Raw genomic sequence first — 27,438 nt, 5'->3', positions numbered from 1 at the left:
ATGAGAAAAAAATAACTTTTTTGAATTTACCAAATTTAAAGGGGTCTGAATACTTTCTGACCACTGTATAGTTTTTGCTCCTATGGCTCCTGAAGACAACTCCACGTCATCTAATAAATCACAGACACCAGTTCTACGATGCATGTTGACTCAGGGACTGTCTTCTGGTACGCAGCACTGAGTAATAAACCAAGTTGGCAACAGGTACTGCCACTAAAATCTTGCCTGGCACTACCATCCCCTCCTCCACTGTCCTTGACAGCCACTCCCCCAGGTGAGAGCAGCTTCCTTTCTTTCTGATACCATCTGTGGACTGGCAGTGCCTCCAGAATATGCCAGCCGTCAGCCTTCCTCTGCTGTATAAGGATTATTACACATCTACGGCTCCCCCAGGTTATTGAGAGCTGCCATCACCCCAACCCCAGGTTATACCAGATGTCAGGATAAATCTGTGGGATTTTCATCTACACCAGGTAGAAGCCTCCAGCCACTGTGGTGTAGTTGTCCTGCTAGACTAATATGTATCTATAGTGTGGTATTATATGTGCTTCCGTCTGTCATTGCTTCTCTGATAATGCAGCTTCTTGCAGGTCTGTTTGTCCATGTGAATGTGCGTACGCACGTCTGTACATACATGTTTATGTCTCCACGTATGTGCTGTTATGTGTGCATACGTTTGAGAACATATGGTGAGAATTTACCCCGAGTGGAATTATTTGTGAAGTGAGTTCAGCTCTGGATGCATTGCCATTATATAAGCCAAATTTGCCAAATGTCTGTAAAATTTAGCGCATCTTTACACCTAACACTTCTGTCTGTAACTAACTTAACACATTTTTATAACATCCTCTTCTGGAGCGAGTTTGTGACTTTTTTTTAAACCTTTTTAAAAGTCGCTAATCATATGACCTAAACCTTATATATGAAGCTAATCACACCCTGATTACACCCACTTTTTTTTACAAGTGATGTGAAAGGCGTAAAATAGCAAAAAAGTTGCACATATTTGCATAAAACTGCACAGGACAAAACCTGATGTAAAATCCTTAATAAATCCCCCACCATTCCCCTATATGTATGTACAAGTATGGTGGTATTATGTGTGTATGTATGCAGGTCTTTACATACGTGTGGATGCCTCCATGTATCCTGTGTGTATGAACAAAGGGGAATAGGTGCGTGTAAAAACATTCTTTTATACATGTACATTTCCACGTAGTCATATCTGTGTATACAGCTCTGTCAAAAATTAAGAGACCACTGCAAAATGTTCAGTTTGTCTGATTTTTCTCTTTATAGGTATATTTTTGAGTAAAATGTAAATTGTTCTTTTATTTTATAAACTACTGACAACATGTCTCCGAAGTTCCAAGCAATAAATTTTGTTTTTTTTTTTCCTCAAAATTGAGAAATGGTCAAAATTATTAAAAAAAAAAAAAAACAGTGCTTTCAGACCTCAAATAATGCAAATAAAACAAGTTCATAATCATTTAGAAACAACAATACTAATGTTTTAACTCAGGAAGAGTTGATAAACCAATATTTTTGGAATAACCATGATTTTTAATCACAGCTTTCATGCGTCTTGGCATGCTTTCCACCAGCCTTTCACACTGCTTTTGGGTGACCTTATGCCACTCCTGGTACAAAAATGTAAGCAGTTCTTCCTTGTTTGATGGCTTGTGACTATCCATCTTTCTCTTCATTACATTACAGACTGCTGCTGGAACGTATACGTCTGAATGGTGAAAAAAAAACCTGCATTCAGACATACATGGCAGCTCCATCCCTCGACTTAAATGGTCAAAATGTATTGTAAAAAAAGTTCTTGTCCGATTTATGATTTGTGTACATTGTGTACAGCAGCACATTTCAGTGTGTCTGAATTGTATGCATTTTACTGTCTGCACAAGTTTGCATATGTTTTGCCACATCGGTCTGCAGACTGACAAATGTGAACCTAGCCTAAGGCTGTGATATAAGTGGATGCACTCTGTATTATTATATATAGTGAGATGTGAGCCCTGGGATTGATTGCATTATTGCTCACTATCATCCTGGTGCCAGCGCCCACTGCTGTGCTGTTATGTTGGAGGAAAACCTCCTGTAGTAGCCCCCATCCTTGTCCCCAGTCTGCAAGTTTAGGATTCTACCCCACGCCAGGGAGCGCCTCACACGACAGGGGAAGAATGAGGATTTATGTCCCATATAATAATAGGGGCAGTTATATTTCTACTACCTGACTGACACTGCACAACCCCAACGAAATCTAATCATCCTCCACCCCCCAAGCTCTGGCTACTCACTTATCACATCTGACAACCATCTAAGGAAGTGCAATTACTGGCTATAGTGACTACAAGGATCACTAGGAGGGGCGCACTATATATACATGCACACGGCTCCCATTTAACTCATTAATGAATCTGTCTGCAGCGATCTCCCCCTAGTGTTTAAATGAGGCAGAAAAAAATGTTATCATATACAAGTGCTTCTCACTAAATTAGAATATCATCAAAAAGTTAATTTATTTCACTTCTTCAATATAAAACGTGAAACTCATCTATTATCTGGAGTCATTACAAGCAGAGTGACCTATTTCACGTGTTTATTTCTGTTAATGTTGATGATTATGGCTTACAGCCAATGAAAACCCAAAAGTTATTATCTCAGTAAATTAGAATACTTTATAACACCAGCTTGAAAAATGATTTTAAAATCCAAAATGTTGGCCTACTGAAATGTATTTTCACTAAATGCACTCAATACTTTGTCGGGGGTCCTTTTGCATTAATTACTGCATCAATGCGGCGTGGCATGTAGGTGATCAGCCTGTGGCACTGCTGAGGTGTTATGGAAGCCCAGGTTGCTTTGATAGCAGCCTTCAGCTCATCTGCATTGTTGGGTCTGGTGTCTCATCTTCCTCTTGACAATACCCCATAGATTCTCTATGGGATTAAGGTCAGGTGAGTTTGCTGCCAATCAAGCTCAGTGATACTGTTGTTTGTAAATCAGGTATTGGTACTTTTGGCAGTGTGGGCAGGTGCCAAGTCCTGCTGGGGAATGAAATTTCCATCTCCAAAAAGCTTTTCGGCAGAGAAAAGCATGAAGTGCTCTAAAATTTCCTGGTAGACGGCTGCGTTGACTTTGGTCTTGATAAAACACAGTGGACCTACACCAGCAGATGACATGGCTCCCCAAACCATCACTGATTGTGAAAAATTCACAGTAGACCTCAAGCAGCTTGGATTGTGGCCTCTCCACTCTTCCTCCAGACTCTGGGACCTTGATTTCCAAATGAAATGCAAAATTTACTTTCATCTGAAAACAACACCTTGGACCACTGAGAACAGTCCAGCTCTTTTTCTCCTTGACCCAGGTAAGACGCTTCTGGCGTTGTCTATCGGTCATGAGTGGTTTGACACAAGAAATGTGACACTTGTGGCCCATGTCCTGGATACGTCTGTGTGTGGTGGCTCTTGAAGCAATGACTCCAGCAGCAGTCCACTCCTTGTGAATCTCCACCAAATGTTTGAATGGCCTTTTCTTAACAATCCTTTCAAGACTGCGGTTAACGTAGTTGCTTGTGCACCTTTTTCTACCATACATTTTCCTTCCACTCAACTTTCCATTAATATGCTTGGATACAGCACTCTGTGACAGCCAGCCTCTTTAGCAATGACCTTTTGTGGCTTACCCTCCTTGTGGAGTGTGTCAATGACTGCCTTCTGGACATCTGTCAAGTCAGCAGTCTTCCCCATGATTGTGGAGCTACTGAAACAGACTAAGGGACCCTTTTAAATGCTTAGGAAACCTTTGCAGGTGCATTTTGTTAATTATTCTAATTTACTGAGATAATGGCTTTTGGGTTTTTATTGGCTGTAAGCCATAATCATCAACATTAACCCCCTTAATGACCGCCAATACGTCTTTTACTGGCCTGAGATATAAAAGAATAGCACCCCCATACAGGAGACAGTCCAGCAGCTGTAGGCTGTACACTGTAGCTGACAACTTGCAGCATTAGCCAGTGTTGGCCCCTTCCATATCTGTTTAACCCCTTAGATGCTGCTGTCAATAGTAACTACATCATAGCAGTGATTCTCAACCTACTGAACCGCCGCACAACCAGCTCTACCCTCTCCTAGTGTATCCTCACCCATCCCCTGCAGACTGTGAGCCCTCGCGGGCAGGGTCCTCCCTCCTTATGTACATTGTTTTTTTGCTCATGTTTAATTGTATTTGTCTATATTTGCCCCTTTTCACATGTAAAGCGCCATGGAATAAATGGCGCTATAAAAATGTATAATAATAATAATAAATGGTTACCAGAGTGTGGGGGCTTCCTCATTATCCCCCATTGGCACCCTGAAAATGGTTTGTAAAATGGTATCACTTTTGGGGGTTTTCCAGTATACAGGACCCCAAAGTCATTTCAATCCTGGATAGGTCCCTAAAAAAATAAAAGTTGTAAATTTCCTTGAAAAAATTAAAAATTACTGCTCCGTTAAATAAAACATATGCAAATTGCCTCTTCAGAGAAAAAGAGGACTTAAACTCTAAAGCGCCACCTGTTGGAAGTAGCGATCATAGAAGTCACAATCAACTTGTAAGATCGCTACTTCCAACAGGTGGCGCTATAGAGTTTAAGTCCTTTTTTTCTCTAAAGAGGCAATTTGCATATTAAATTTCCCAATGGAGCATTGCAGGGCAAATAAGCCTCCTTACCTTGACAAGCCAGAGATGGTATGTCACTCTCCACAAGGAGAAACCTTACCCCTTAGAACAAAATAAAACAACATTTTACAAATGGTGCTGATGTGAAGCAGACATGAGGGAAATGTTATTTATTATTGTTTTTATGTAGTATGACTATCTAGAGTCAAGGAATAATAATTCAAAGTTTTAAAATTGCTAATTTTTAAAAATGTTTGTGAAGTTTCTGATATTTTTTATAAATAAACACAAAACAAATCTAAACCTAGACCTAAATTTACTATTATCATAAATTATAATGTGCCATGAAAAAACAATCTCAAATAACTGGGATTTGTTGAAGCGTTCCAGAGTTATTACCACATAAATTGGGTTAGATTTAAAAAAAAAATTGGCCCCGTCATTAAGGGGTTAACAGAAATAAATAGATCACTCTGTTTGTAATGACTTTATATAATATATGAGATTCACTTTTCGTATTGAAGAAGTGAAATACTGTAAATTAACTTTTGATGATATTCTAATTTAGTGAGAAGCACTTGTAGCAACACCCATCAGCCAGAACATTAATACCAGTCAGCAGTGACTACCTGGTTTCCCCAAAATAAGACACGGCCTTACATTGAGGCGTTAGAGGTTATTTTCAAGGTATGTCTTATTTTGCCATATTTTCTGTTCATCTGTTTACATACAGTACTATACTATAGTACGTGGTGGCTTGACCCTTCACTAAGAAAAGCAGACACCCCCAAAATTCTCGCACCCCACAAGACCCAAAACTATAAGGTTGGCAAATGCCGAGCTTCGACACACAGATGGGCTAGTCCTGTTGGCGTCTGTCCCGACCTTTGTTGGAGATCCTGGCTCTTGCCAACCCTTATTGTTTTGGTTCTCGTGGGGTCTTTTGAGTGTTGATGCTTTTGGGGGTGTCTCCTTTGCTTAGTGAAAGGTCTATCTGTCCTACTGCATTCTGCTGCCAATTGATTTGGCTTTTTTACATGTATATAGTTGCCTAGAACCTTTTTTATGAGCTGTAACTAGGGCTTATTGTTGGACTACGGCTTATATTTTGAGCATCCTCAAAAATCTTGAAAAATCATGCTAGGGCTTCTTTCAGGGTAGGTCTTATTTTAGGGGAAAACGTTAGCACGGTTTATCTGGTGATGAGGGTGCTTCTCAATATATTAGGGTGCAACAGTCAGTTCTTGAAAAGCAGAAAAAATGGGCAGGTGCGAGTATCAGAGTAGCCCTGATAATGGACAAATGGTGATGGCATCTCCAAAAATACAGCGGCTCATGTGAATTGCCCCTGAGAACACGACAGGAATTTTGGAGTGTATGTGGAATGTGGTGTTTCTTGTGGGGTATCCCCAGCATACAATAGGTATTGTGGGGTGTCCCAGGCATACAGTGGGTCTTGTGGGGTGTCCCCAGCATACAATGGGTTTTGTTGGGTGTCCCCAACATGCAGTGGGTCTTGTGTGGTGTCCCGGGCATACAGTGGGTCTTTTGGGTTGTCTTGGGCATACAGTAGGTCTTGTGGGGTGTCCCCAACATACAATGGGTCTTGTGGGGTGATCCCAGTATACGGAGGGTTTTGTGGGATGCCCCCAATTTATAGTGTGTCTTGTGCAGTGTTAACAGTATATGATAGGTCTGGTGGGGTATCCCAGGCACCCAATGGGTAATGTGGAGTGTTCCCAGTATATGGCAAGTCTCGTGGGGTATCCCCAAGTTATGGTGAGTTTTGTGGGGTGGTCACTATATGCAGAGTATGGGGCTGTGTAAGACCAGAGATCAGACAGAGTGCACATGCTGACCTCAGTCTGCCAAAGATAGCATGCTATCATCAGAGCCAGAGCACACAAAAATGAAAGAAGGTAGCTTGGCTGTTATGATACAGTGGTTTAGGAGCAACATGGAACGAGCTGTGAAGAAAGTGGTAACTGTACTGACCGCAGTCCCTAAGCTGAACACAACACTAGAAGTAGCCGTGGAATGCTCCTAACTCTCCCTAGGCATCTCGTCACAGCCTAAGAGCTAACTACCCCTAAAGATAGAAGCAGGAAAACGATCTTGCCTCAGAGAAAATCCCCAAAGGATAGATTAGCCCCCCACAAATAATGACTGTGAGTGGAGAGGGAAAAAACATACACAGAATGAAACCAGGATGAGCACAGGAGGCCAGTCTAGCTTGATAGATAGGACAGGATGGAATACTGTGCGGTCAGTATAAAACACTACAAAAATCCACGCAGAGTTTACTAAAAATCTCCACACCTGACTAAAGGTGTGGAGGGTAAATCTGCTTCCCAGAGCTTCCAGCAAGACAGAATTAATTCATACTGATAACGCTGGACAAACATAGAAGCACTGAACGGATAAGTCCACAAACTGTGAACAGAAAAGAGCAAGCAAAATCTTAGCTTTGCAGAACTAGTCAGGATAACAGGGAACTCCAAAGAGATGTGAATCCAACCAGGAACATTTACAAGTGGCACTGGCTGAAGGACAGAACCAGGCATAAATAGCCGAGCAGAAAAGACGATCAGTGGAAGCAGCTGAAGACAGCTAACTCCAAGGAGCAGCCATACCACTTGAAACCACAAGAGGGAACCCAAGAGCAGAACTCACAAAAGTGCCACTTACAACCACCGGAGGGAGCCCAAGAGCGGAATTAACAACAGTACCCCTCCCTTGAGGAGGGGTCACCGAACCCTCACCAGAGCCCCCAGGCCGATCAGGACGAGCCAAGTGAAAAGCACAAAGCAAATTGGGGGCATGGACATCGGAGGCAACAACCCAAGAATTATCCTCCTGACCATAACCCTTCCACTTGACAAGATACTGAAGCCTCCGCCTCGAAAAACGAGAATCCAAAATCTTCTCAACCTCATATTCCAACTCTCCCTCAACCAACACCGGGGCAGGAGGGTCAACCGAGGGAACAACGGGCACCACATATCTCCGCAACAAAGATCTATGGAAAACATTATGAATGGCAAAAGAGGCTGGAAGAGCCAAACGAAAAGACACCGGATTAATAATTTCAGAAATTTTATAAGGACCAATAAACCGAGGCTTAAACTTAGGGGACGAAACCTTCATAGGAACATGACGAGAAGACAAGCAAACCAAATCCCCCAAACGAAGCCGGGGACCAACACACCGACGGCAGTTAGCAAAACGTTGAGCCCTTTCCTGAGACAACGTCAAATTGTCCACCACATGAGTCCAAATCTGCTGCAGCCTGTCCACCACAGAATCAACACCAGGACAATCAGAAGGCTCAACCTGCCCAGAAGAAAAGCGAGGATGAAAACCAAAATTACAAAAGAAAGGTGAAACCAAAGTAGCCGAACTAGCCCGATTATTAAGGGCAAACTCAGCCAATGGCAAGAAAGACACCCAATCATCCTGATCAGCAGACACAAAGCATCTCAAATAGGTCTCCAAGGTCTGATTAGTTCGCTCAGTTTGGCCATTAGTCTGAGGATGAAACGCCGAAGAAAAAGACAAATCAATGCCCATCCTAGCACAAAAGGCCCGCCAAAATCTAGAGACAAACTGAGAACCTCTGTCAGTTACAATATTCTCCGGAATGCCATGCAAACGAACCACATTGTAACAACCCTGCCGGCATCACTGCATGGCCTTCCATTCCCCACCTGCCTGTTACATCTACTCACTCACCCAGTGCCATGCTGTGAGATTTGTCTGCTGCTGGTTCCATGCCATGTGCTTCATGGCGGCCTGCTCTGTGTACACTTCCTGGCTGTGTGCATAGGGGGGCGGCGCCAGCCACTCCGGATTCTTATTGAGACTGTGTGCACCTCCCTAAGGTGCTTCTGGCCAATAGCCTTGAGGCCTCTGATACTTAAGGCATCCTCACCCATTGGAGGATGCCTGAGCAAACTATTCCCCTCAGTTAGCATTTGCTACTGAGCTGCCAGGTCGTGTGTTTCCTGTCTCTGAGGGCTGCACTATTGCAGGCCTTCATCTGTGTTCTGTTTGTGTATCCGTGTCCGTTCCTGTCTGTACTCTGGTCTATGTCCGTCCCTGCTCCTTCTTTGTCATTAGTCATTTCCCACTCAGCTGTGTGTACCTCTGCCTTATCTTTCTGCTCTGTTCGCCAATGTCTGTGGCTCTGCTTCTCTCTGCTCAGTTCTACCACAACCTGTGGCTCTGTGTCTCTCAGCTTTTCTCTCAGCTCTGCTCTCTGACCTTGCTCCGCTCTCTGTGGCTTTGCTCTACGACTCCGCTCCTTGCGGTTCCACCTGGCACCACTCCTTGCGGTTCTACGCCTCCGCTCTTGGCTCCGCCTCCAGCGTCTCCGCTCTTGGCTCCGCCTCCAGCATCTCCGCTCTTGGCTCCGCCTCCAGTGTCTCTGCTCTTGGCTCCGCCTCCAGCGTCCCCGCTCTTGGCTCCGCCTCCAGCGTCCCTGCTCTTGGCTCCGCCTCCAGCGTCCCCGCTCTTGGCTCCGCCTCCAGCATATCCGCTCTTGGCTCCGCCTCCAGCGTCTCCGCTCTTGGCTCCGCCTCCAGCGTCTCCGCTCTTGGCTCCGCCTCCAGCGTCTCCGCTCTTGGCTCCGCCTCCTGCGGCTCCGTCCTTGGCTCTGCCTTCTCCTTCTCTACTCTCCGCTCTGCCTTCTCCTTCTCTGCTCATAGCTCCACCTTCTACTCGTACTCCGCCTCCTGCGATTCAGCTTTTCTTCCACTCTTGCTCTATCTTAATTCTGCAACTTTCCCTACAGGTCTCTACCTGTTCCTTTATATTCTCCAGTCTGAACAGGTTCTTACCTGTTTCCACACATCCATCTGAATACCAGTTCCTACCAGAGTATCAGTCCTGTCTGCCAGTGCCAGCCGTGCCCGCCTGTCTGCCTGAGTGCCAGCCGCGCCCATCTGCCTGCCTGTATCTCCGTCAAGCCAGTCCGCCCGTCAGGGCCTCTGCCATACCCGTCTGTCAGCCAGTGTCACAGCCGTGCCTGCCTGCCCGTGTCTTGTCCCCGGTGGGATCAGCATCCACAGTCCGACTCCACCCTGGAGTGGTACCTGGTAGCTTCCTATTGCACAAGTCTGACCTCACCATCAGAGGCTCCAGCGAACACCTAGGAAGCTACTTAGTTACGCCCCTTCCAGGGAAGTTTGGTCTGTGGTCCAGTGGGGCCACACCCCCAGGTGCCCGCGCCAACCAGTCTCGGCGCGAGCGTTACAGATTGCTCAGGCCATGGTCCCCGCTGAGTCCCATGAGCCGTTGCTCTCGGAGCAAAATGAACTCTCTTCTAGCCTGTATTGGCCCCGAGAAGGTTTTTATACTCAGTTGAAAGATCTGCCTACACCTACTCCTGGTGGTCCACTCATAATCTCTAGAGAGTTGTATGATTACATTGCCAGTAGAGAAAAACTCCTTCCGCCTAGATACTATGGGGATCCAGAGGAGTGCATGGAGTTCCTGGAGCGTAGTCTGATGTATATCGAAGCTAATCCTTCCGAATTTTCTTCTGATGAGTTCAAGGTAGGATTTATCTTGTCCTATCTAGCAGGAGATGCATTGAATTGGATGAACCCTCTCTGGGAAGCAAGGGATCCAATCCTCTCAGACCTTGGGGCTTTCCTGGAAGCCTTTGTTAAAGCCTTCAAAGCGCCTAAACCTGCTCCTCCTGCAAAGTCTTCCCTCACCAGATCCCAGAGGCGGTCTAGACGAGTTAATCCCCCAAAGAAATCGTCACGTCAGACCAAGTCCGTCCAAGACCCACCTGTTCCTCTACCTGTCCCAGCAGCTACCCAAGCAAAACCCCAGAAGACTGATAAAAGTGGGCTGGCAAAGCAGCAGCCCAAATCCAGCCACAAGAAGGGAGCGCGGTATCGCTGCAGTTGCAAGGAACATCCAGACGGTCTCTGCCCTGTAGATCTAAAACTCCAAAACCCTGGGCCAGCAGGAGAGGCTGCCCTAGGTGAGAGTACCTCCTCTCCATTAAAATCAAAGACTGTGTCTCTGTTTTCTGGGAGCTTTGGTGTGGTAAAGTCGCCAACCATTCGGAGTCGGTGTGTGGTCTCTGTCATACAGCTCCAGAACCCGGTAAGGGCGTTGTCTGAAGTTGGTCAAGCCCTACTCAAGAGCAGTCTAGTCCTGCAAGGACAACTACAGCTCCAAGTTGGAGCCTTATACACGAAGAAGTTTATCTACCGTATGCTGTCTATTATGCCCATGGGTCATTCTGAGCCTGGAACTCTACCACCCGCTCTGGTCAAGAGTTCCTGCAAAATACTTTGTTTGAATTTACCCAGTCATGAGAGGTGTCTGGTTCCCATGCATCAAGGACAGTCAACTGTGTTGTCTTCTTCTTCAGCTGGTCTGCTAGTCGTCGAGTCAAGGTGTGTTGATGTCACCCAAGATGAGGAAGCGGTGACTATTTCTCCACACGTCTCTTGTGACTATACCAGTAACCTGTTAGTCGTCGAGTCAAGGTGTGTTGATGTCACCCAAGATGGGGAAGCGGTGATTATCTCTCCACACGTCTCCAGTGACTATACCAGGAACCCGTTAGTCATCGAGTCAAGGAGTGCTGATGTTACCAAAGATGGGAAAGCGGTGACAATCTCTCCTCACTACTCTAATGACTATACCTGTAACCTGTTCGTGGAAATACCTCCGCCTCTTGGACGTTTTTTTCTGGATAATCGGCAGAAAATGGTTCCTATGTGGGTGCCTTCATCGTCCATATGGCCGGCTGGTGAAGATTTCAAGACATCTCTGCTACCTGAAAATTTGTCTCTGGATATCGGGCAGAAGATGTATCCTGTGAGTGTTCCTTCGGCTTCTAAGTGGCCGGCTGGTGAAGATATCAAACCAGTAGCATCCAAGTCCCTGCTTCTTGTCTACCCAGAGGAGATGGTCCAGTCCATTGAGGAGGCTAACCCTATTGGGTACAAAGAGACTTTGCTATCCGAGATTTATGATGAAGCTAACCCTGTTGGGCACAAAGAGACTTTGTCTTCTGAGATTCCTGGTGACCCGTTTGCCTTATCCTACTCTAAAGATGTTATGACTTGAACTGTGAGTGGTTTCTTTCTTCTTCTATGGATCATTTTAGCGGGTTCGAAGAAGAGGGGGCGTAAAGGAGGGGGTACTGTAACAACCCTGCCGGCATCACTGCATGGCCTTCCATTCCCCACCTGCCTGTTACATCTACTCACTCACCCAGTGCCATGCTGTGAGATTTGTCTGCTGCTGGTTCCATGCCATGTGCTTCATGGCGGCCTGCTCTGTGTACACTTCCTGGCTGTGTGCATAGGGGGGCGGCGCCAGCCACTCCGGATTCTTATTGAGACTGTGTGCACCTCCCTAAGGTGCTTCTGGCCAATAGCCTTGAGGCCTCTGATACTTAAGGCATCCTCACCCATTGGAGGATGCCTGAGCAAACTATTCCCCTCAGTTAGCATTTGCTACTGAGCTGCCAGGTCGTGTGTTTCCTGTCTCTGAGGGCTGCACTATTGCAGGCCTTCATCTGTGTTCTGTTTGTGTATCCGTGTCCGTTCCTGTCTGTACTCTGGTCTATGTCCGTCCCTGCTCCTTCTTTGTCATTAGTCATTTCCCACTCAGCTGTGTGTACCTCTGCCTTATCTTTCTGCTCTGTTCGCCACTGTCTGTGGCTCTGCTTCTCTCTGCTTAGTTCTACCACAACCTGTGGCTCTGTGTCTCTCAGCTTTTCTCTCAGCTCTGCTCTCTGACCTTGCTCCGCTCTCTGTGGCTTTGCTCTACGGCTCCGCTCCTTGCGGTTCCACCTGGCACCACTCCTTGCGGTTCTACGTCTCCGCTCTTGGCTCCGCCTCCAGCGTCTCCGCTCTTGACTCCGCCTCCAGCATCTCCGCTCTTGGCTCCGCCTCCAGCGTCTCTGCTCTTGGCTCCGCCTCCAGCGTCCCCGCTCTTGGCTCCGCCTCCAGCGTCCCCGCTCTTGGCTCCGCCTCCAGCGTCCCCGCTCTTGGCTCCGCCTCCAGCGTCCCCGCTCTTGGCTCCGCCTCCAGCATCCCCGCTCTTGGCTCCGCCTCCAGCATCTCCGCTCTTGGCTCCGCCTCCAGCGTCCCCGCTCTTGGCTCCGCCTCCAGCGTCCCCGCTCTTGGCTCCGCCTCCAGCGTCCCCGCTCTTGGCTCCGCCTCCAGCGTCTCCGCTCTTGGCTCCGCCTCCAGCGTCTCCGCTCTTGGCTCCGCCTCCAGCGTCTCCGCCTCCAGCGTCTCCGCTCTTGGCTCCGCCTCCTGCGGCTCCGTCCTTGGCTCTGCCTTCTCCTTCTCTACTCTCCGCTCTGCCTTCTCCTTCTCTGTTCATAGCTCCACCTTCTACTCGTACTCCGCCTCCTGCGATTCAGCTTTTCTTCCACTCTTGCTCTATCTTAATTCTGCAACTTTCCCTACAGGTCTCTACCTGTTCCTTTATATTCTCCAGTCTGAACAGGTTCTTACCTGTTTCCACACATCCATCTGAATACCAGTTCCTACCAGAGTATCAGTCCTGTCTGCCAGTGCCAGCCGTGCCCGCCTGTCTGCCTGAGTGCCAGCCGCGCCCGTCTGCCTGCCTGTATCTCCGTCAAGCCAGTCCGCCTGTCAGGGCCTCTGCCATACCCGTCTGTCAGCCAGTGTCACAGCCGTGCCTGCCTGCCCGTGTCTTGTCCCCAGTGGGATCAGCATCCACAGTCCGACTCCACCCTGGAGTGGTACCTGGTAGCTTCCTATTGCACAAGTCTGACCTCACCATCAGAGGCTCCAGCGAACACCTAGGAAGCTACTTAGTTACGCCTCTTCCAAGGAAGTTCGGTCTGTGGTCCAGTGGGGCCACACCCCCAGGTGCCCGCGCCAACCAGTCTCGGCGCGAGCGTTACACACATGCTGAAAAAACAATGGAACCAGATCTGAGGAGGAAGGCAACTTAGGCAAAGGTACCAGATGGACCATTTTAGAGAACTGGTCACAAACAACCCAGATAACAGACATCTTCTGGGAAACAGGAAGATCCAAAATAAAATCCATGGAAATATGCGTCCAGGGCCTCTCAGGGACCAGCAGAGGCAAAAGCAACCCACTAGCGCGGGAACAGCAAGGCTTGGTTCGGGCGCAAGTCCCACAGGACTGCACAAAAGCACGGACATCGCGCAACAAGGAAGGCCACCAAAAGGACCTAGCAACCAAATCTCTGGTACCAAAAATCCCAGGATGACCAGCCAACACAGAACAATGAACCTCAGAAATCACCTTACTCGTCCATCTATCAGGAACAAACAGCTTCCCCACAGGACAGCGGTCAGGCCTATCAGCCTGAAATTCCTGAAGCACCCGCCGCAAATCAGGGGAGATGGCAGAAAGAATCACCCCTTCCTTAAGAATGCCAATCGGCTCAAGGACTCCAGGAGAATCAGGCGAAAAACTCCTAGAGAGGGCATCAGCCTTAACATTCTTAGATCCCGGAAGATACGAGACCACAAAATCAAAACGGGAGAAAAACAGAGCCCATCGAGCCTGTCTAGGATTCAGCCGCTTGGCCGACTCGAGTTAAACCAGATTCTTATGATCAGTCAAGACCACAACGCGGTGCTTAGCTCCCTCAATCCAATGACGCCACTCCTCAAACGCCCACTTCATAGCCAACAACTCCCGATTGCCGACCTCATAATTGCGTTCCGCAGGTGAAAACTTTCTGGAAAAAAAGGCACACGGTTTCATCAAAGAACCATCAGACTCCCTCTGAGACAAAACGGCCCCTGCCCCAATCTCAGAAGCGTCGACCTCAACCTGAAAAGGAAGAGAAACATCCGGCTGACGCAACACAGGGGCAGAAGTAAATCGGCGCTTAAGCTCCTGAAAGGCCTCAACAGCCGCAGAGGACCAATTCGTCACATCAGCGCCTTTCTTCGTCAAATCAGTAAGGGGCTTAACCACACTGGAAAAGTTGGCAATGAAACGGCGATAGAAATTAGCAAAGCCCAAAATTTTTGAAGGCCCTTCACAGATGTGGGTTGAATCCAGTCATGAATAGCTTGGACCTTAACAGGATCCATTTCTATAGACGAGGGAGAAAAAATAAAACCCAAAAAAGAGACCTTCTGAACTCCGAATAGGCACTTAGACCCCTTCACAAACAAAGCATTATCACGAAGGATCTGAAATACCATCCTGACCTGCTTCACATGAGACTCCCAATCATCGGAAAAAATCAAAATATCATCCAAATATACGACCATGAATTTATCAAGATAATTGCGGAAAATATCATGCATGAAAGACTGGAACACAGATGGAGCATTAGAGAGCCCAAATGGCATCACAAGGTATTCAAAATGGCCTTCGGGCGTATTAAATGCAGTTTTCCATTCGTCACCCTGTTTAATACGAACAAGATTATATGGCCCTCGGAGGTCAATCTTAGTAAACCAACTAGCCCCCTTAATCTGAGCAAACAAATCAGTAAGCAGAGGCAAGGGGTATTGGAATTTAACTGTGATCTTATTAAGAAGACGATAATCAATACAGGGTCTCAATGAGCCATCCTTCTTAGCAACAAAAAAGAAACCCGCTCCCAATGGTGACGAAGACGGCCGAATATGCCCCTTCTCCAAAGACTCCTTAACATAACTCCGCATGGCGGCATGCTCTGGCACAGACAGATTGAAAAGTCGGCCCTTAGGGAACTTGCAACCAGGAATCAAGTTAATAGCACAATCACAGTCCCTGTGTGGTGGAAGGTAACTGGACTTTGGCTCATCAAATGCATCCTGGAAATCCGACAAGAACTCAGGGACCTCAGAAGAGGGGGAAGAGGAAATTGACATCAAAGGAACGTCACTATGTACCCCTTGACAACCCCAACTAGTCAGTCATAGTTTTCCAATCCAGCACCGGATTATGTTCCTGTAACCATGGAAAACTGTTATGGCTGGCAATCGGGCAACACAGCGTGCAGTAATCAGCGCACATACAGAGATCTGGCAATAACCAAAAACAATAGGACGAGCTCTGAGACGTGGAATCTCTGTAGACTGCAGTACCTGATCTATCCTCACACAACTATAAGCAGCAGTGGATTGCGCCTATCAACTACCTATGCAACTCGGCACTGCCTGAGGAGCTGACTAGCCTGAAGATAGAAATACAAGCCTGACTTACCTCAGAGAAATACCCCAAAGGAATAGGCAGCCCCCCACATATAATGACTGTTAGCAAGATGAAAAGACAAACGTAGGAATGAAATAGATTCAGCAAAGTGAGGCCCGATATTCTAGACAGAGCGAGGATAGCAAAGAGAACTATGCAGTCTACAAAAAACCCTAAAACGAAAACCACGCAAAGGGGCAAAAAGACCCACCGTGCCGAACTAACAGCACGGCGGTGCACCCCTTTGCTTCTCAGAGCTTCCAGCAAAAGTTAATAGCAAGCTGGACAGAAAAAACAGAAAACAAACTAGAAGCACTTATCTAGCAGAGCAGCAGGCCCAAGGAAAGATGCAGTAGCTCAGATCCAACACTGGAACATTGACAAGGAGCAAGGAAGACAGACTCAGGTGGAGCTAAATAGCAAGGCAGCCAACGAGCTCACCAAAACACCTGAGGGAGGAAGCCCAGAGACTGCAATACCACCTGTGACCACAGAAATGAACTCAGCCACAGAATTCACAACAGTACCCCCCCCTTGAGGAGGGGTCACCGAACCCTCACCAGAACCCCCAGGCCGACCAGGATGAGCCACATGAAAGGCACGAACAAGATCTGGGGCATGGACATCAGAGGCAAAAACCCAGGAATTATCTTCCTGAGCATAACCCTTCCATTTGACCAGATACTGGAGTTTCCGTCTAGAGACACGAGAATCCAAAATCTTCTCCACAATATACTCCAATTCCCCCTCCACCAAAACAGGGGCAGGAGGCTCCACAGATGGAACCATAGGTGCCACGTATCTCCTCAACAACGACCTATGGAATACATTATGTATGGAAAAGGAGTCTGGGAGGGTCAGACGAAAAGACACCGGATTGAGAATCTCAGAAATCCTATACGGACCAATAAAACGAGGTTTAAATTTAGGAGAGGAAACCTTCATAGGAATATGACGAGAAGATAACCAAACCAGATCCCCAACACGAAGTCGGGGTCCCACACGGCGTCTGCGATTAGCGAAAAGCTGAGCCTTCTCCTGGGACAAGGTCAAATTGTCCACTACCTGAGTCCAGATCTGCTGCAACCTGTCCACCACATAATCCACACCAGGACAGTCCGAAGACTCAACCTGTCCTGAAGAGAAACGAGGATGGAACCCAGAATTGCAGAAAAATGGAGAGACCAAGGTAGCCGAGCTGGCGCGATTATTAAGGGCGAACTCAGCCAACGGCAAAAATGACACCCAATCATCCTGGTCAGCGGAAACAAAACATCTCAGATATGTTTCCAAGGTCTGATTGGTTCGTTCGGTCTGGCCATTAGTCTGAGGATGGAAGGCCGAGGAAAAAGATAGGTCAATGCCCATCCTACCACAAAAGGCTCGCCAGAACCTCGAGACAAACTGGGAACCTCTGTCAGAAACAATATTCTCAGGAATGCCATGTAAACGAACCACATGCTGGAAGAACAAAGGCACCAAATCAGAGGAGGAAGGCAATTTAACCAAGGGCACCAGATGGACCATTTTAGAAAAGCGATCACAGACCACCCAAATGACCGACATTTTTTGAGAAACGGGAAGGTCAGAAATGAAATCCATCGAAATATGTGTCCAAGGCCTCTTCGGGACTGGCAAGGGCAAAAGCAACCCACTGGCACGTGAACAGCAGGGCTTAGCCCTAGCACAAATTCCACAGGACTGCACAAAAGCACGCACATCCCGTGACAGAGATGGCCACCAGAAGGATCTAGCAACCAACTCCCTGGTACCAAAGATTCCTGGATGACCGGCCAGCACCGAACAATGAAGTTCAGAGATAACTTTACTAGTCCACCTATCAGGGACGAACAGTTTCTCGGCCGGACAACGATCAGGTTTATTAGCCTGAAATTTCTGCAACACTCTCCGCAAATCAGGGGAGATGGCAGACACAATGACTCCTTCCTTGAGGATACTCGCCGGCTCAGATAACCCCGGAGAGTCGGGCACAAAACTCCTAGACAGAGCATCCGCCTTCACATTTTTAGAGCCCGGAAGGTATGAAATCACAAAATCAAAACGAGCAAAAAATAACGACCAACGGGCCTGTCTAGGATTCAAGCGCTTGGCAGACTCAAGATAAGTAAAGTTCTTATGATCAGTCAAAACCACCACGCGATGCTTAGCACCCTCAAGCCAATGACGCCACTCCTCGAATGCCCACTTCATGGCCAGCAACTCTCGGTTGCCCACATCATAATTACGCTCAGCAGCAGAAAATTTCCTGGAAAAGAAAGCACATGGTTTGAACACTGAGCAACCAGAACCTCTCTGTGACAAAACCGCCCCTGCACCAATCTCAGAAGCATCAACCTCGACCTGGAACGGAAGAGAAACATCAGGTTGACACAACACAGGGGCACAGCAAAAACGACGCTTCAACTCCTGAAAAGCTTCCACGGCAGCAGAAGACCAATTAACCAAATCAGCACCCTTCTTGGTCAAATCGGTCAATGGTCTGGCAATGCTAGAAAAATTACAGATGAAGCGACGATAAAAATTAGCAAAGCCCAGGAATTTCTGCAGACTTTTTAGAGATGTCGGCTGAGTCCAATCCTGGATGGCCTGAACCTTAACCGGATCCATCTCGATAGTAGAAGGGGAAAAGATGAACCCCAAAAATGAAACTTTCTGCACACCGAAGAGACACTTTGATCCCTTCACGAACAAGGAATTAGCACGCAGTACCTGGAAAACCATTCTGACTTGCTTCACATGAGACTCCCAATCATCTGAGAAGATCAAAATGTCATCCAAGTAAACAATCAAGAATTTATCCAGATACTCACGGAAAATGTCATGCATAAAAGACTGAAAAACAGATGGAGCATTGGCAAGTCCGAACGGCATCACCAGATACTCAAAATGACCCTCGGGCGTATTAAATGCCGTTTTCCATTCATCTCCCTGCCTGATTCTCACCAGATTATACGCACCACGAAGATCAATCTTAGTAAACCAACTAGCCCCCTTAATCCGAGCAAACAAGTCAGAAATCAATGGCAAGGGATACTGAAACTTAACAGTGATCTTATTAAGAAGGCGGTAATCAATACACGGTCTTAGCGAACCATCCTTCTTGGCTACAAAAAAGAACCCTGCTCCCAATGGTGACGACGATGGGCGAATATGTCCCTTCTCCAGGGACTCCTTCACATAACTGCGCATAGCGGTGTGTTCAGGTACGGACAAATTAAATAAACGACCCTTAGGGAATTTACTACCAGGAATCAAATCGATAGCACAATCACAATTCCTATGCGGAGGTAGGGCATCAGACTTGGACTCTTCAAATACATCCTGAAAGTCCGACAAGAACTCTGGGATGTCAGAAGGAATGGATGACGAAATAGACAAAAATGGAACATCACCATGTACTCCCTGACAACCCCAGCTGGTTACCGACATAGAGTTCCAATCCAATACTGGATTATGGGTTTGTAGCCATGGCAACCCCAACACGACCACATCATGCAAATTATGCAGTACCAAAAAGCGAATAACTTCCTGATGTGCAGGAGCCATGCACATGGTCAGCTGGGCCCAGTACTGAGGCTTATTCTTGGCCAAAGGTGTAGCATCAATTCCTCTCAACGGAATAGGACACCGCAAAGGCTCCAAGAAAAATCCACAACGTTTAGCATAATCCAAATCCATCAGATTCAGGGCAGCGCCTGAATCCACAAACGCCATGACAGAATATGATGACAAAGAGCACATTAAGGTAATGGACAAAAGGAATTTGGACTGTACAGTACCAATAACGGCAGAGCTATCGAACCGCCTAGTGCGTTTAGGACAATTAGAAATAGCATGAGTAGAATCACCACAATAGAAACACAGTCTGTTCAGACGTCTGTGTTCGTGCCGTTCTACTTTAGTCATAGTCCTGTCGCACTGCATAGGCTCAGGCTTACTCTCAGACAATACCGCCAGATGGTGCACAGATTTACGCTCGCGCAAGCGTCGACCGATCTGAATGGCCAAGGACATAGACTCATTCAAACCAGCAGGCATAGGAAATCCCACCATTACATCCTTAAGAGCTTCAGAGAGACCCTTTCTGAACAAAGCCGCTAGTGCAGATTCATTCCACAGAGTGAGTACTGACCATTTCCTAAATTTCTGACAATATACTTCTACATCATCCTGACCCTGGCATAAAGCCAGCAGATTTTTCTCAGCTTGATCCACTGAATTAGGCTCATCGTAAAGCAATCCCAGCGCCTGGAAAAATGCATCAACATTACTCAATGCAGAATCTCCTGGTGCAAGAGAAAACGCCCAGTCCTGTGGGTCGCCGCGCAAAAAAGAAATAATAATCAAAACCTGTTGAATAGGATTACCAGAAGAATGAGGTTTCAAGGCCAAAGATAGCTTACAATTATTTCTGAAGCTCAGGAACTTAGTTCTGTCACCAAAAAACAAATCAGGAATCGGAATTCTTGGTTCTAGCATCGATTTCTGATCAATAGTATCTTGAATCTTTTGTACATTTACAACGAGATTATCCATTGAGGAGCACAGAGCCTGAATATCCATGTCCACAGCTGTGTCCTGAAGCACTCTAATGTCTAGGGGAAAAAAAAGACTGAAGACAGAGCTAAGAAAAAAAAATGATGTCAGGATTTCTTTTTTCCCTCTATTGGAAATCATTGGAGGGCTCCTTGTACTGTTATGGCTGGCAATCAGGCAACACAGCGTGCAGTAATCAGCGCACATACAGAGATCTGGCAATAACCAAAAACAATAGGACGAGCTCTGAGACGTGGAATCTCTGTAGACTGCAGTACCTGATCTATCCTCACACAACTATAAGCAGCAGTGGATTGCGCCTATCAACTACCTATGCAACTCGGCACTGCCTGAGGAGCTGACTAGCCTGAAGATAGAAATACAAGCCTGACTTACCTCAGAGAAATACCCCAAAGGAATAGGCAGCCCCCCACATATAATGACTGTTAGCAAGATGAAAAGACAAACGTAGGAATGAAATAGATTCAGCAAAGTGAGGCCCGATATTCTAGACAGAGCGAGGATAGCAAAGAGAACTATGCAGTCTACAAAAAACCCTAAAACGAAAACCACGCAAAGGGGCAAAAAGACCCACCGTGCCGAACTAACAGCACGGCGGTGCACCCCTTTGCTTCTCAGAGCTTCCAGCAAAAGTTAATAGCAAGCTGGACAGAAAAAAACAGAAAACAAACTAGAAGCACTTATCTAGCAGAGCAGCAGGCCCAAGGAAAGATGCAGTAGCTCAGATCCAACACTGGAACATTGACAAGGAGCAAGGAAGACAGACTCAGGTGGAGCTAAATAGCAAGGCAGCCAACGAGCTCACCAAAACACCTGAGGGAGGAAGCCCAGAGACTGCAATACCACCTGTGACCACAGAAGTGAACTCAGCCACAGAATTCACAACAGAAAACCCAGTACAACAACATCATGCAGGTTATGCAACACCAGAAAACGGCAATCTTCCTGATGAGCTGGGGCCATGTACATAGTCATCTGCGTCCAGTACTGAGGTTTATCCTTGGCCAAGGGTGTAGCATCAATACCCCTCAAAGGAATAGGGCTCTACAAAGGCTGCAAGGAAAAACCACAGCGCCTGGCGAATTCTAAGTCCATTAAGTTCAGGGCAGCGCCTGAATCCACAAATGCTATGACAGAAAAGGACGATAATGAGCAAATCAGGGTCACAGATAAGAGAAGTTTAGGCTGTATAGTACTAATGGTAACAGACCTAGCGACTCTCTTAGTACGCTTAGTGCAATCAGAGATAACATGAGTAGAATCACCACAGTAAAAACACAGCCTATTCTGACGTCTGAATTCCTGCCGTTCTGTTCTAGTCAAAATCCTATCACATTGCATAGGTTCACGACTCTGCTCCGAGGACACTGCCATATGGTGCACAGCTTTGCGCTCGCGCAGACGCCGATCGATCTGAATGGCTAGAGACATAGATTCGCTCAAACCGGCAGGCGTAGGAAAGCCCACCATAACATCTTTAAGGGCTTCAGAAAGACCTTTTCTGAAAATAGCAGCCAGAGCCTCTTCATTCCATTTAGTATAACTCTGCCGCTTCCTGACCTTGACACAAGGCCAACAGGGTTTTCTCTGCACGATCCACAGAATTAGGTTCGTCATACAATAATCCGAGCGCTTGAAAAAATGCATCTACATTCAATAATGCCGGATCCTCTGTTTCAAGAGAAAAGGCCCAGTCTTGAGGGTCACTGTTATGAACAGGTGATTCAGAACCACAATGGACCTAGTGGTTAAGAGCACACAAAGTGACCTGATAGTTACTAACATAGGACGAGCTCTGAAACGTGGGAACTCTGCTGACCGCAATCCCTAATCCTATCATACCACACTAGAGGTAGCCGTGGATTGCGCCTAACGCTCCCTATGCAACTCGGCACAGCCTGAGAAACTAGCTAGCCCTGAAGACAGAAAAATAAGCCTACCTTGCCTCAGAGAAATTCCCCAAAGGAAAAGGCAGCCCCCCACATATAATGACTGTGAGTTAAGATGAAAATACAAACACAGAGATGAAATAGATTTTAGCAAAGTGAGGCCCGACTTACTGAATAGACCGAGGATAGGAAAGATAGCTTTGCGGTCAACACAAAAACCTACAAACAACCACGCAGAGGGGGAAAAAAGACCCTCCGCACCGACTAACGGTACGGAGGTGCTCCCTCTGCGTCTCAGAGCTTCCAGCAAGCAAGAAAAACCAATATAGCAAGCTGGACAGAAAATATAGCAAACAAAAGTAACACAAGCAAAACTTAGCTTATGCAGGGCAGACAGGCCACAAGAATGATCCAGGAGAAAGCAAGACCAATACTGGAACATAGACTGGAGGCCAGGAACAAAGAACTAGGTGGAGTTAAATAGAGCAGCACCTAACGACCTAACCTCGTCACCTGAGGAAGGAAACTCAGAAGCCGCAGCCCCACTCACATCCACCAGAGGAAGCACATAGACAGAACCAGCCGAAGTACCACTCATGACCACAGGAGGGAGCTTGACCACAGAATTCACAACAGGTCACCACGCAGCAAGGATATGATGATTTTTACTTGCTGAATGGGATCACCAGAAGAATGGGGTTTCAAAGCAAAAAACAATTTGCAGTTATTTTTAATGTTCAAAAACTTGGATCTGTCCCCAAAAAACAAATCAGGAATAGGAATTCTAGGCTCTAAAGCCGGAGTCTGGACAACATAGTTCTGGATACTCTGTACTCTTGCAGCAAGTTGATCCACACGAGAAAACAAACCCTGAACATCCATGCCAGAGCATATATCCTGAACCACCCAGATATCAAGAGGAAAAAAAAGACAAACCAGCGCACAGAAAAAAAAATGGTTCAGAACTTTCTTTTCCTTCTTTTGAGATGCATTTAATTCATGTTTGGCCACTTGTACTGTTATGATACGGTGGTTTAGGAGCAACATGGAACGAGCTCTGAAGAAAGTGGTAACTGTACTGACCGCAGTCCCTAAGCTGAACACAACACTAGAAGTAGCCGTGGAATGCTCCTAACTCTCCCTAGGCATTTCGTCACAGCCTAAGAGCTAACTACCCCTAAAGATAGAATCAGGAAAACTATCTTGCCTCAGAGAAAATCCCCAAAGGATAGATTAGCCCCCCACAAATAATGACTGTGAATGGAGAGGGATAAGACATACACAGAATGAAACCAGGATGAGCACAGGAGGCCAGTCTAGCTTGATAGATAGGACAGGATGGAATACTGTGCGGTCAGTATAAAACACTACAAAAATCCACGCAGAGTTTAATAAAAATCTCCACACCTGCCTAAAGGTGTGGAGGGTAAATCTGCTTCCCAGAGCTTCCAGCAAGACAGAATTAATTCATACTGATAACGCTGGACAAACATAGAAGCACTGAACGGATAAGTCCGCAAACTGTGAACAGAAAAGAGCAAGCAAAATCTTAGCTTTGCAGAACTAGTCAGGATAACAGGGAACTCCAAAGAGATGTGAATCCAACCAGGAACATTTACAAGTGGCACTGGCTGAAGGACAGAACCAGGCATAAATAGCCAAGCAGCTGAAGACAGCTAACTCCAAAGAGCAGCCATACCACTTGAAACCACAAGAGGGAGCCCAAGAGCAGAACTCACAAAAGTGCCACTTACAACCACCGGAGGGAGCCCAAGAGCGGAATTCACAACACTTGGCCTCATGAATCACATTTACCATCAGCCAGTTTGTGCACATCACTTATCTGGACAAGAGATGGCACCAGAAGGGGAAGACACAAGCTGGTGGAGGAAAAGTGATGGGGGAATGTCCTGAAATGTGTTGTCCTGTCATCATCTGAATGTGCCATGTGCTGCCTACTCAATCTTTGTACAGTGTGCCCCTTTCATGGCAGCACCCCTTTTAGCAAAATAATGGTTGGGCAATAAAGTTGAGCAAAAAGGTTTGTAGAGCCCTGGTCCAGTAGCCAGTTGGGATTCTCCAGTCCCAGATCCTTGTGAGTTTCCATCTGTGTGCATTACACCAGACCTACTAACCAGAACATAAGCTGGCAGATAGGAGGAGGTTCACAGAGTCCTTGGCTATTACTCACGGACTACCCATGTGGTCGCTGGACCAGGGCCCTAATGTCATGTCAGACGCTGTTCACACTAGGGCGTCCGACAGACAGCGGTAATTCCACATTTGTCCACTATACGCTCAGTGGCGCCGGCTAGATTTTATCCAGGTTATCCAGGGTTAATCTGGCTGGTAATCTGGTTGGAGGCTGGGTCAAGCCCGTGGCCTTTAAATAGTCATTCTGGACTTTGGGCGTCGCCGATTATAGCTTGTGTCTTGTGCCTGGTGATCTCGGTCTGGAGTGGTGGTCTAGGAGTTGAAGTATCGTATCTGGTGGTGTATTATCCTTTGTCATATTTCTCCTTCCTATATTTGTGTTTATTTTTGCCCTGTGCACATTATAGTGTTTTCCTGTGTGTCTGCGGCGAGGTGCGTTTTTAGTTTTCCCTGTCTGTACTTTCTGTGTAGGTTGGTGTGTGGTCTTATCACTGGGTGGCGGGTGGAGGTTTCAGCATAGGGCTGAAACAGGAGTCAGGGTCAGGCCTGGCGGCCCAGACAAGCACACCATCTGTGTAAATTCTGGGAGAGGGACAGACAGGGTTTTCCATAGTCTGAGGAATATCGCAGGGGCCCGGGTAATCAGTTTTAGTCTACCCAACACCCCCGTGACACCTAAGAATCATTTTGCTGACCCCTATTGTTCAGAAATGCTCATGTGACGAGGAGATCAAGGTTATGACTTATCTCCAAATTCCTAGATCTCAATCCATTAAGTCCGATCCAAGAAGGCAGTACGAAGAAACTCACAGAATGTGCAGATACCACAGGAAAGACAACCATTATTCTGATATCCAGTCCAGTGAAATCACACATGTAAGGGGTTGGTTTTCTGATGTTCCTCTAGTGTTGTGGGTTTGGTCTGAGCAGGGGTGTAGCTACAACAGGTGCAGGGGTTGCAATCGCTCCCAGGCCTTAGAGCCTAGGGGGCCCTAAAAGTCCATTTGGCCTATAGAAAAAAGACTATTGCTATTAAAGATTTAAAATATTTGGGGGCCCCGTTGGAGCTTTCGCATCGGGGCCCATGAGTTTCAAGTTATGCCACTGGACTGTCTGAGTGACAGTGGGCAGGGATTGCCGCCATGTTGGATGCCAGTATATATTTACACAGACAAAGAACAATAATATTTGTTCAGAGATTTAGATATGAAAGTAATATGATCACTACGTCCCTATGATACAAGGAAATTGAAGCTGCCGGCAATCACCAGATGACGCCGGAAATGATAAATGGCCACTATAATGGTGCAATATAAATACCAGGATTACACGGCAGTGTGAACCGCGATGACCTGCAGGTCAATAATCGGTGCTGCTAATGTCTTCTCCCAGGCCAACATTGAGGGTCCAGAGAACAACACAAGATATAAGATATTTGTCCCATCATCACAGGGGGTGTACATACTTTTGAAGGTGGTGCTAAGAGCTCCGTATATACTGTACATTGGAGAGATACATTTGCTTGCGTGTTCTGTTTATACAATGTGTTGACATGTACGTGCCTGGGCAGCTCACCAGCAGATCACTGGTTTCCAGTAGGACTTGTGTGTTTACCACTGGAGCTGGGACATCTGTAGTGTCTTTATACGTCGCCTGTAGATGCAGCAGACGGCGGAGATGTGACACGTAGGGAGTCCAATGTAAATGGAGCAATTACAAAGTAGCTAACGAGATCACATGTGCAGACATGACGGAGGATGTATCTGGAGGAATAGGATTTTGTTAAAACTCCACATTGCTCAGTTGCTCTGTTATTCTTCATGAAAATGTCATGAATTTAGTGACAACTTGGTGTTAAGGGACACACCCAAACACACAACTTTTAATTTATTCATAGGATTTCAAGGAGGAATAACTGAGGAGCAGCATAATGCAAAAGTTATGAAGGTGGTCACCCAGCTAGCCTTATTTTTGACACCCCCACACCACCATTCCTAAATAACCACAAAACAAAATGTTATGACAAAAAAAATGTTGTGGCTTTTTAGTTAACAACTTTCATGCATCATACACAAAGCCTGACCAAATTACTGTACGACACTCAATGAGCTGGGGCTCTCCTACCCCAAGCTTTGACCTGTGTTATCTGCCACAACTGGACCCCCAGGGCAGCCACCACTCATCTGCCCAATCTGCCATAAGCTAGGTCTCCTCCATTTGCTTGTCCACCTCCACGATAATAAGCCATGGTCTACCACCATTATACCATTCCGCCTACCTTAACCAGAAAAGCTATCCCCCCCACCAAAACTGGTAACACCCAGGAGGACCCCTCTATGTCTTTGTGCCTCTCATCGTCACTGATGTCTCAACAGGCAGCTCCTGATGTATTTGACAAAATTAGGGGAATAAAATTGCATTTCTGGCCACACACCACTATGTCCACCTCCGCACCACCCATTCTGTGCTGTGATGCTTTACAAAGAGTCGTAAAACTTTTCATCAACCAAAGTACAGACACCCAGGACATTAGGATATCAAAGAACATGGCTTGGAAGCAGCAGCCGCACCCTTTTCTATTACGCTGCGCAGCGTCTGCACTTTATGGATTCAGGATAGAATTAATATAGTCCCTTCAGCAACAAAATGATGGTCACTGCATGAATAGCAATTTCCCAAAGCTGGGATTACACAGGTACAGTTGTGGCCAAAAGTATTGACACCCCTGCAATTCTGTCAGATAGTACTCAGTTTCTTCCTAAAAATGATTGCAAACACAAATTCTTTGTTATTATTATCTTCATTTAATTTGTCTTAAATGAAAAAACACAAAAAGAATTGTCCTAAAGCCAAATTGGATATAATTCCACACCAAACATAAAAAAGGGGGTGGACAAAAGTATTGGCACTGTTCGAAAAATCATGTGATGCTTCTCTAATTTGTGTAATTAACAGCACAT

General features: G+C 46.5%; 1 protein-coding gene across 2 annotated transcripts in view; it reads left to right on the top strand.

The window, feature by feature from the left end:
- Positions 1-251: 251 nt before the first annotated feature.
- TC2N (tandem C2 domains, nuclear) overlaps positions 252-27,438 on the top strand; it is a 94,653-nt gene continuing 67,466 nt past the window's right edge. Inside the window, exon 1 of one of the 2 annotated variants that reach the window (XM_069736861.1) lies at positions 252-473. The gene's annotated coding sequence lies outside the window, so the exon portion shown is untranslated. The remainder of the gene's footprint in view (positions 474-27,438) is intronic. The other variant, XM_069736871.1, reaches the window with a different exon arrangement.

This window comes from Ranitomeya imitator, chromosome 1, assembly GCF_032444005.1.
Source record: "Ranitomeya imitator isolate aRanImi1 chromosome 1, aRanImi1.pri, whole genome shotgun sequence".
Lineage (NCBI taxonomy): Eukaryota > Metazoa > Chordata > Amphibia > Anura > Dendrobatidae > Ranitomeya > Ranitomeya imitator.
The sequence above is the reverse complement of the archived record's forward strand: the minus strand, read 5'-3'. Positions and strand labels throughout refer to the sequence as shown.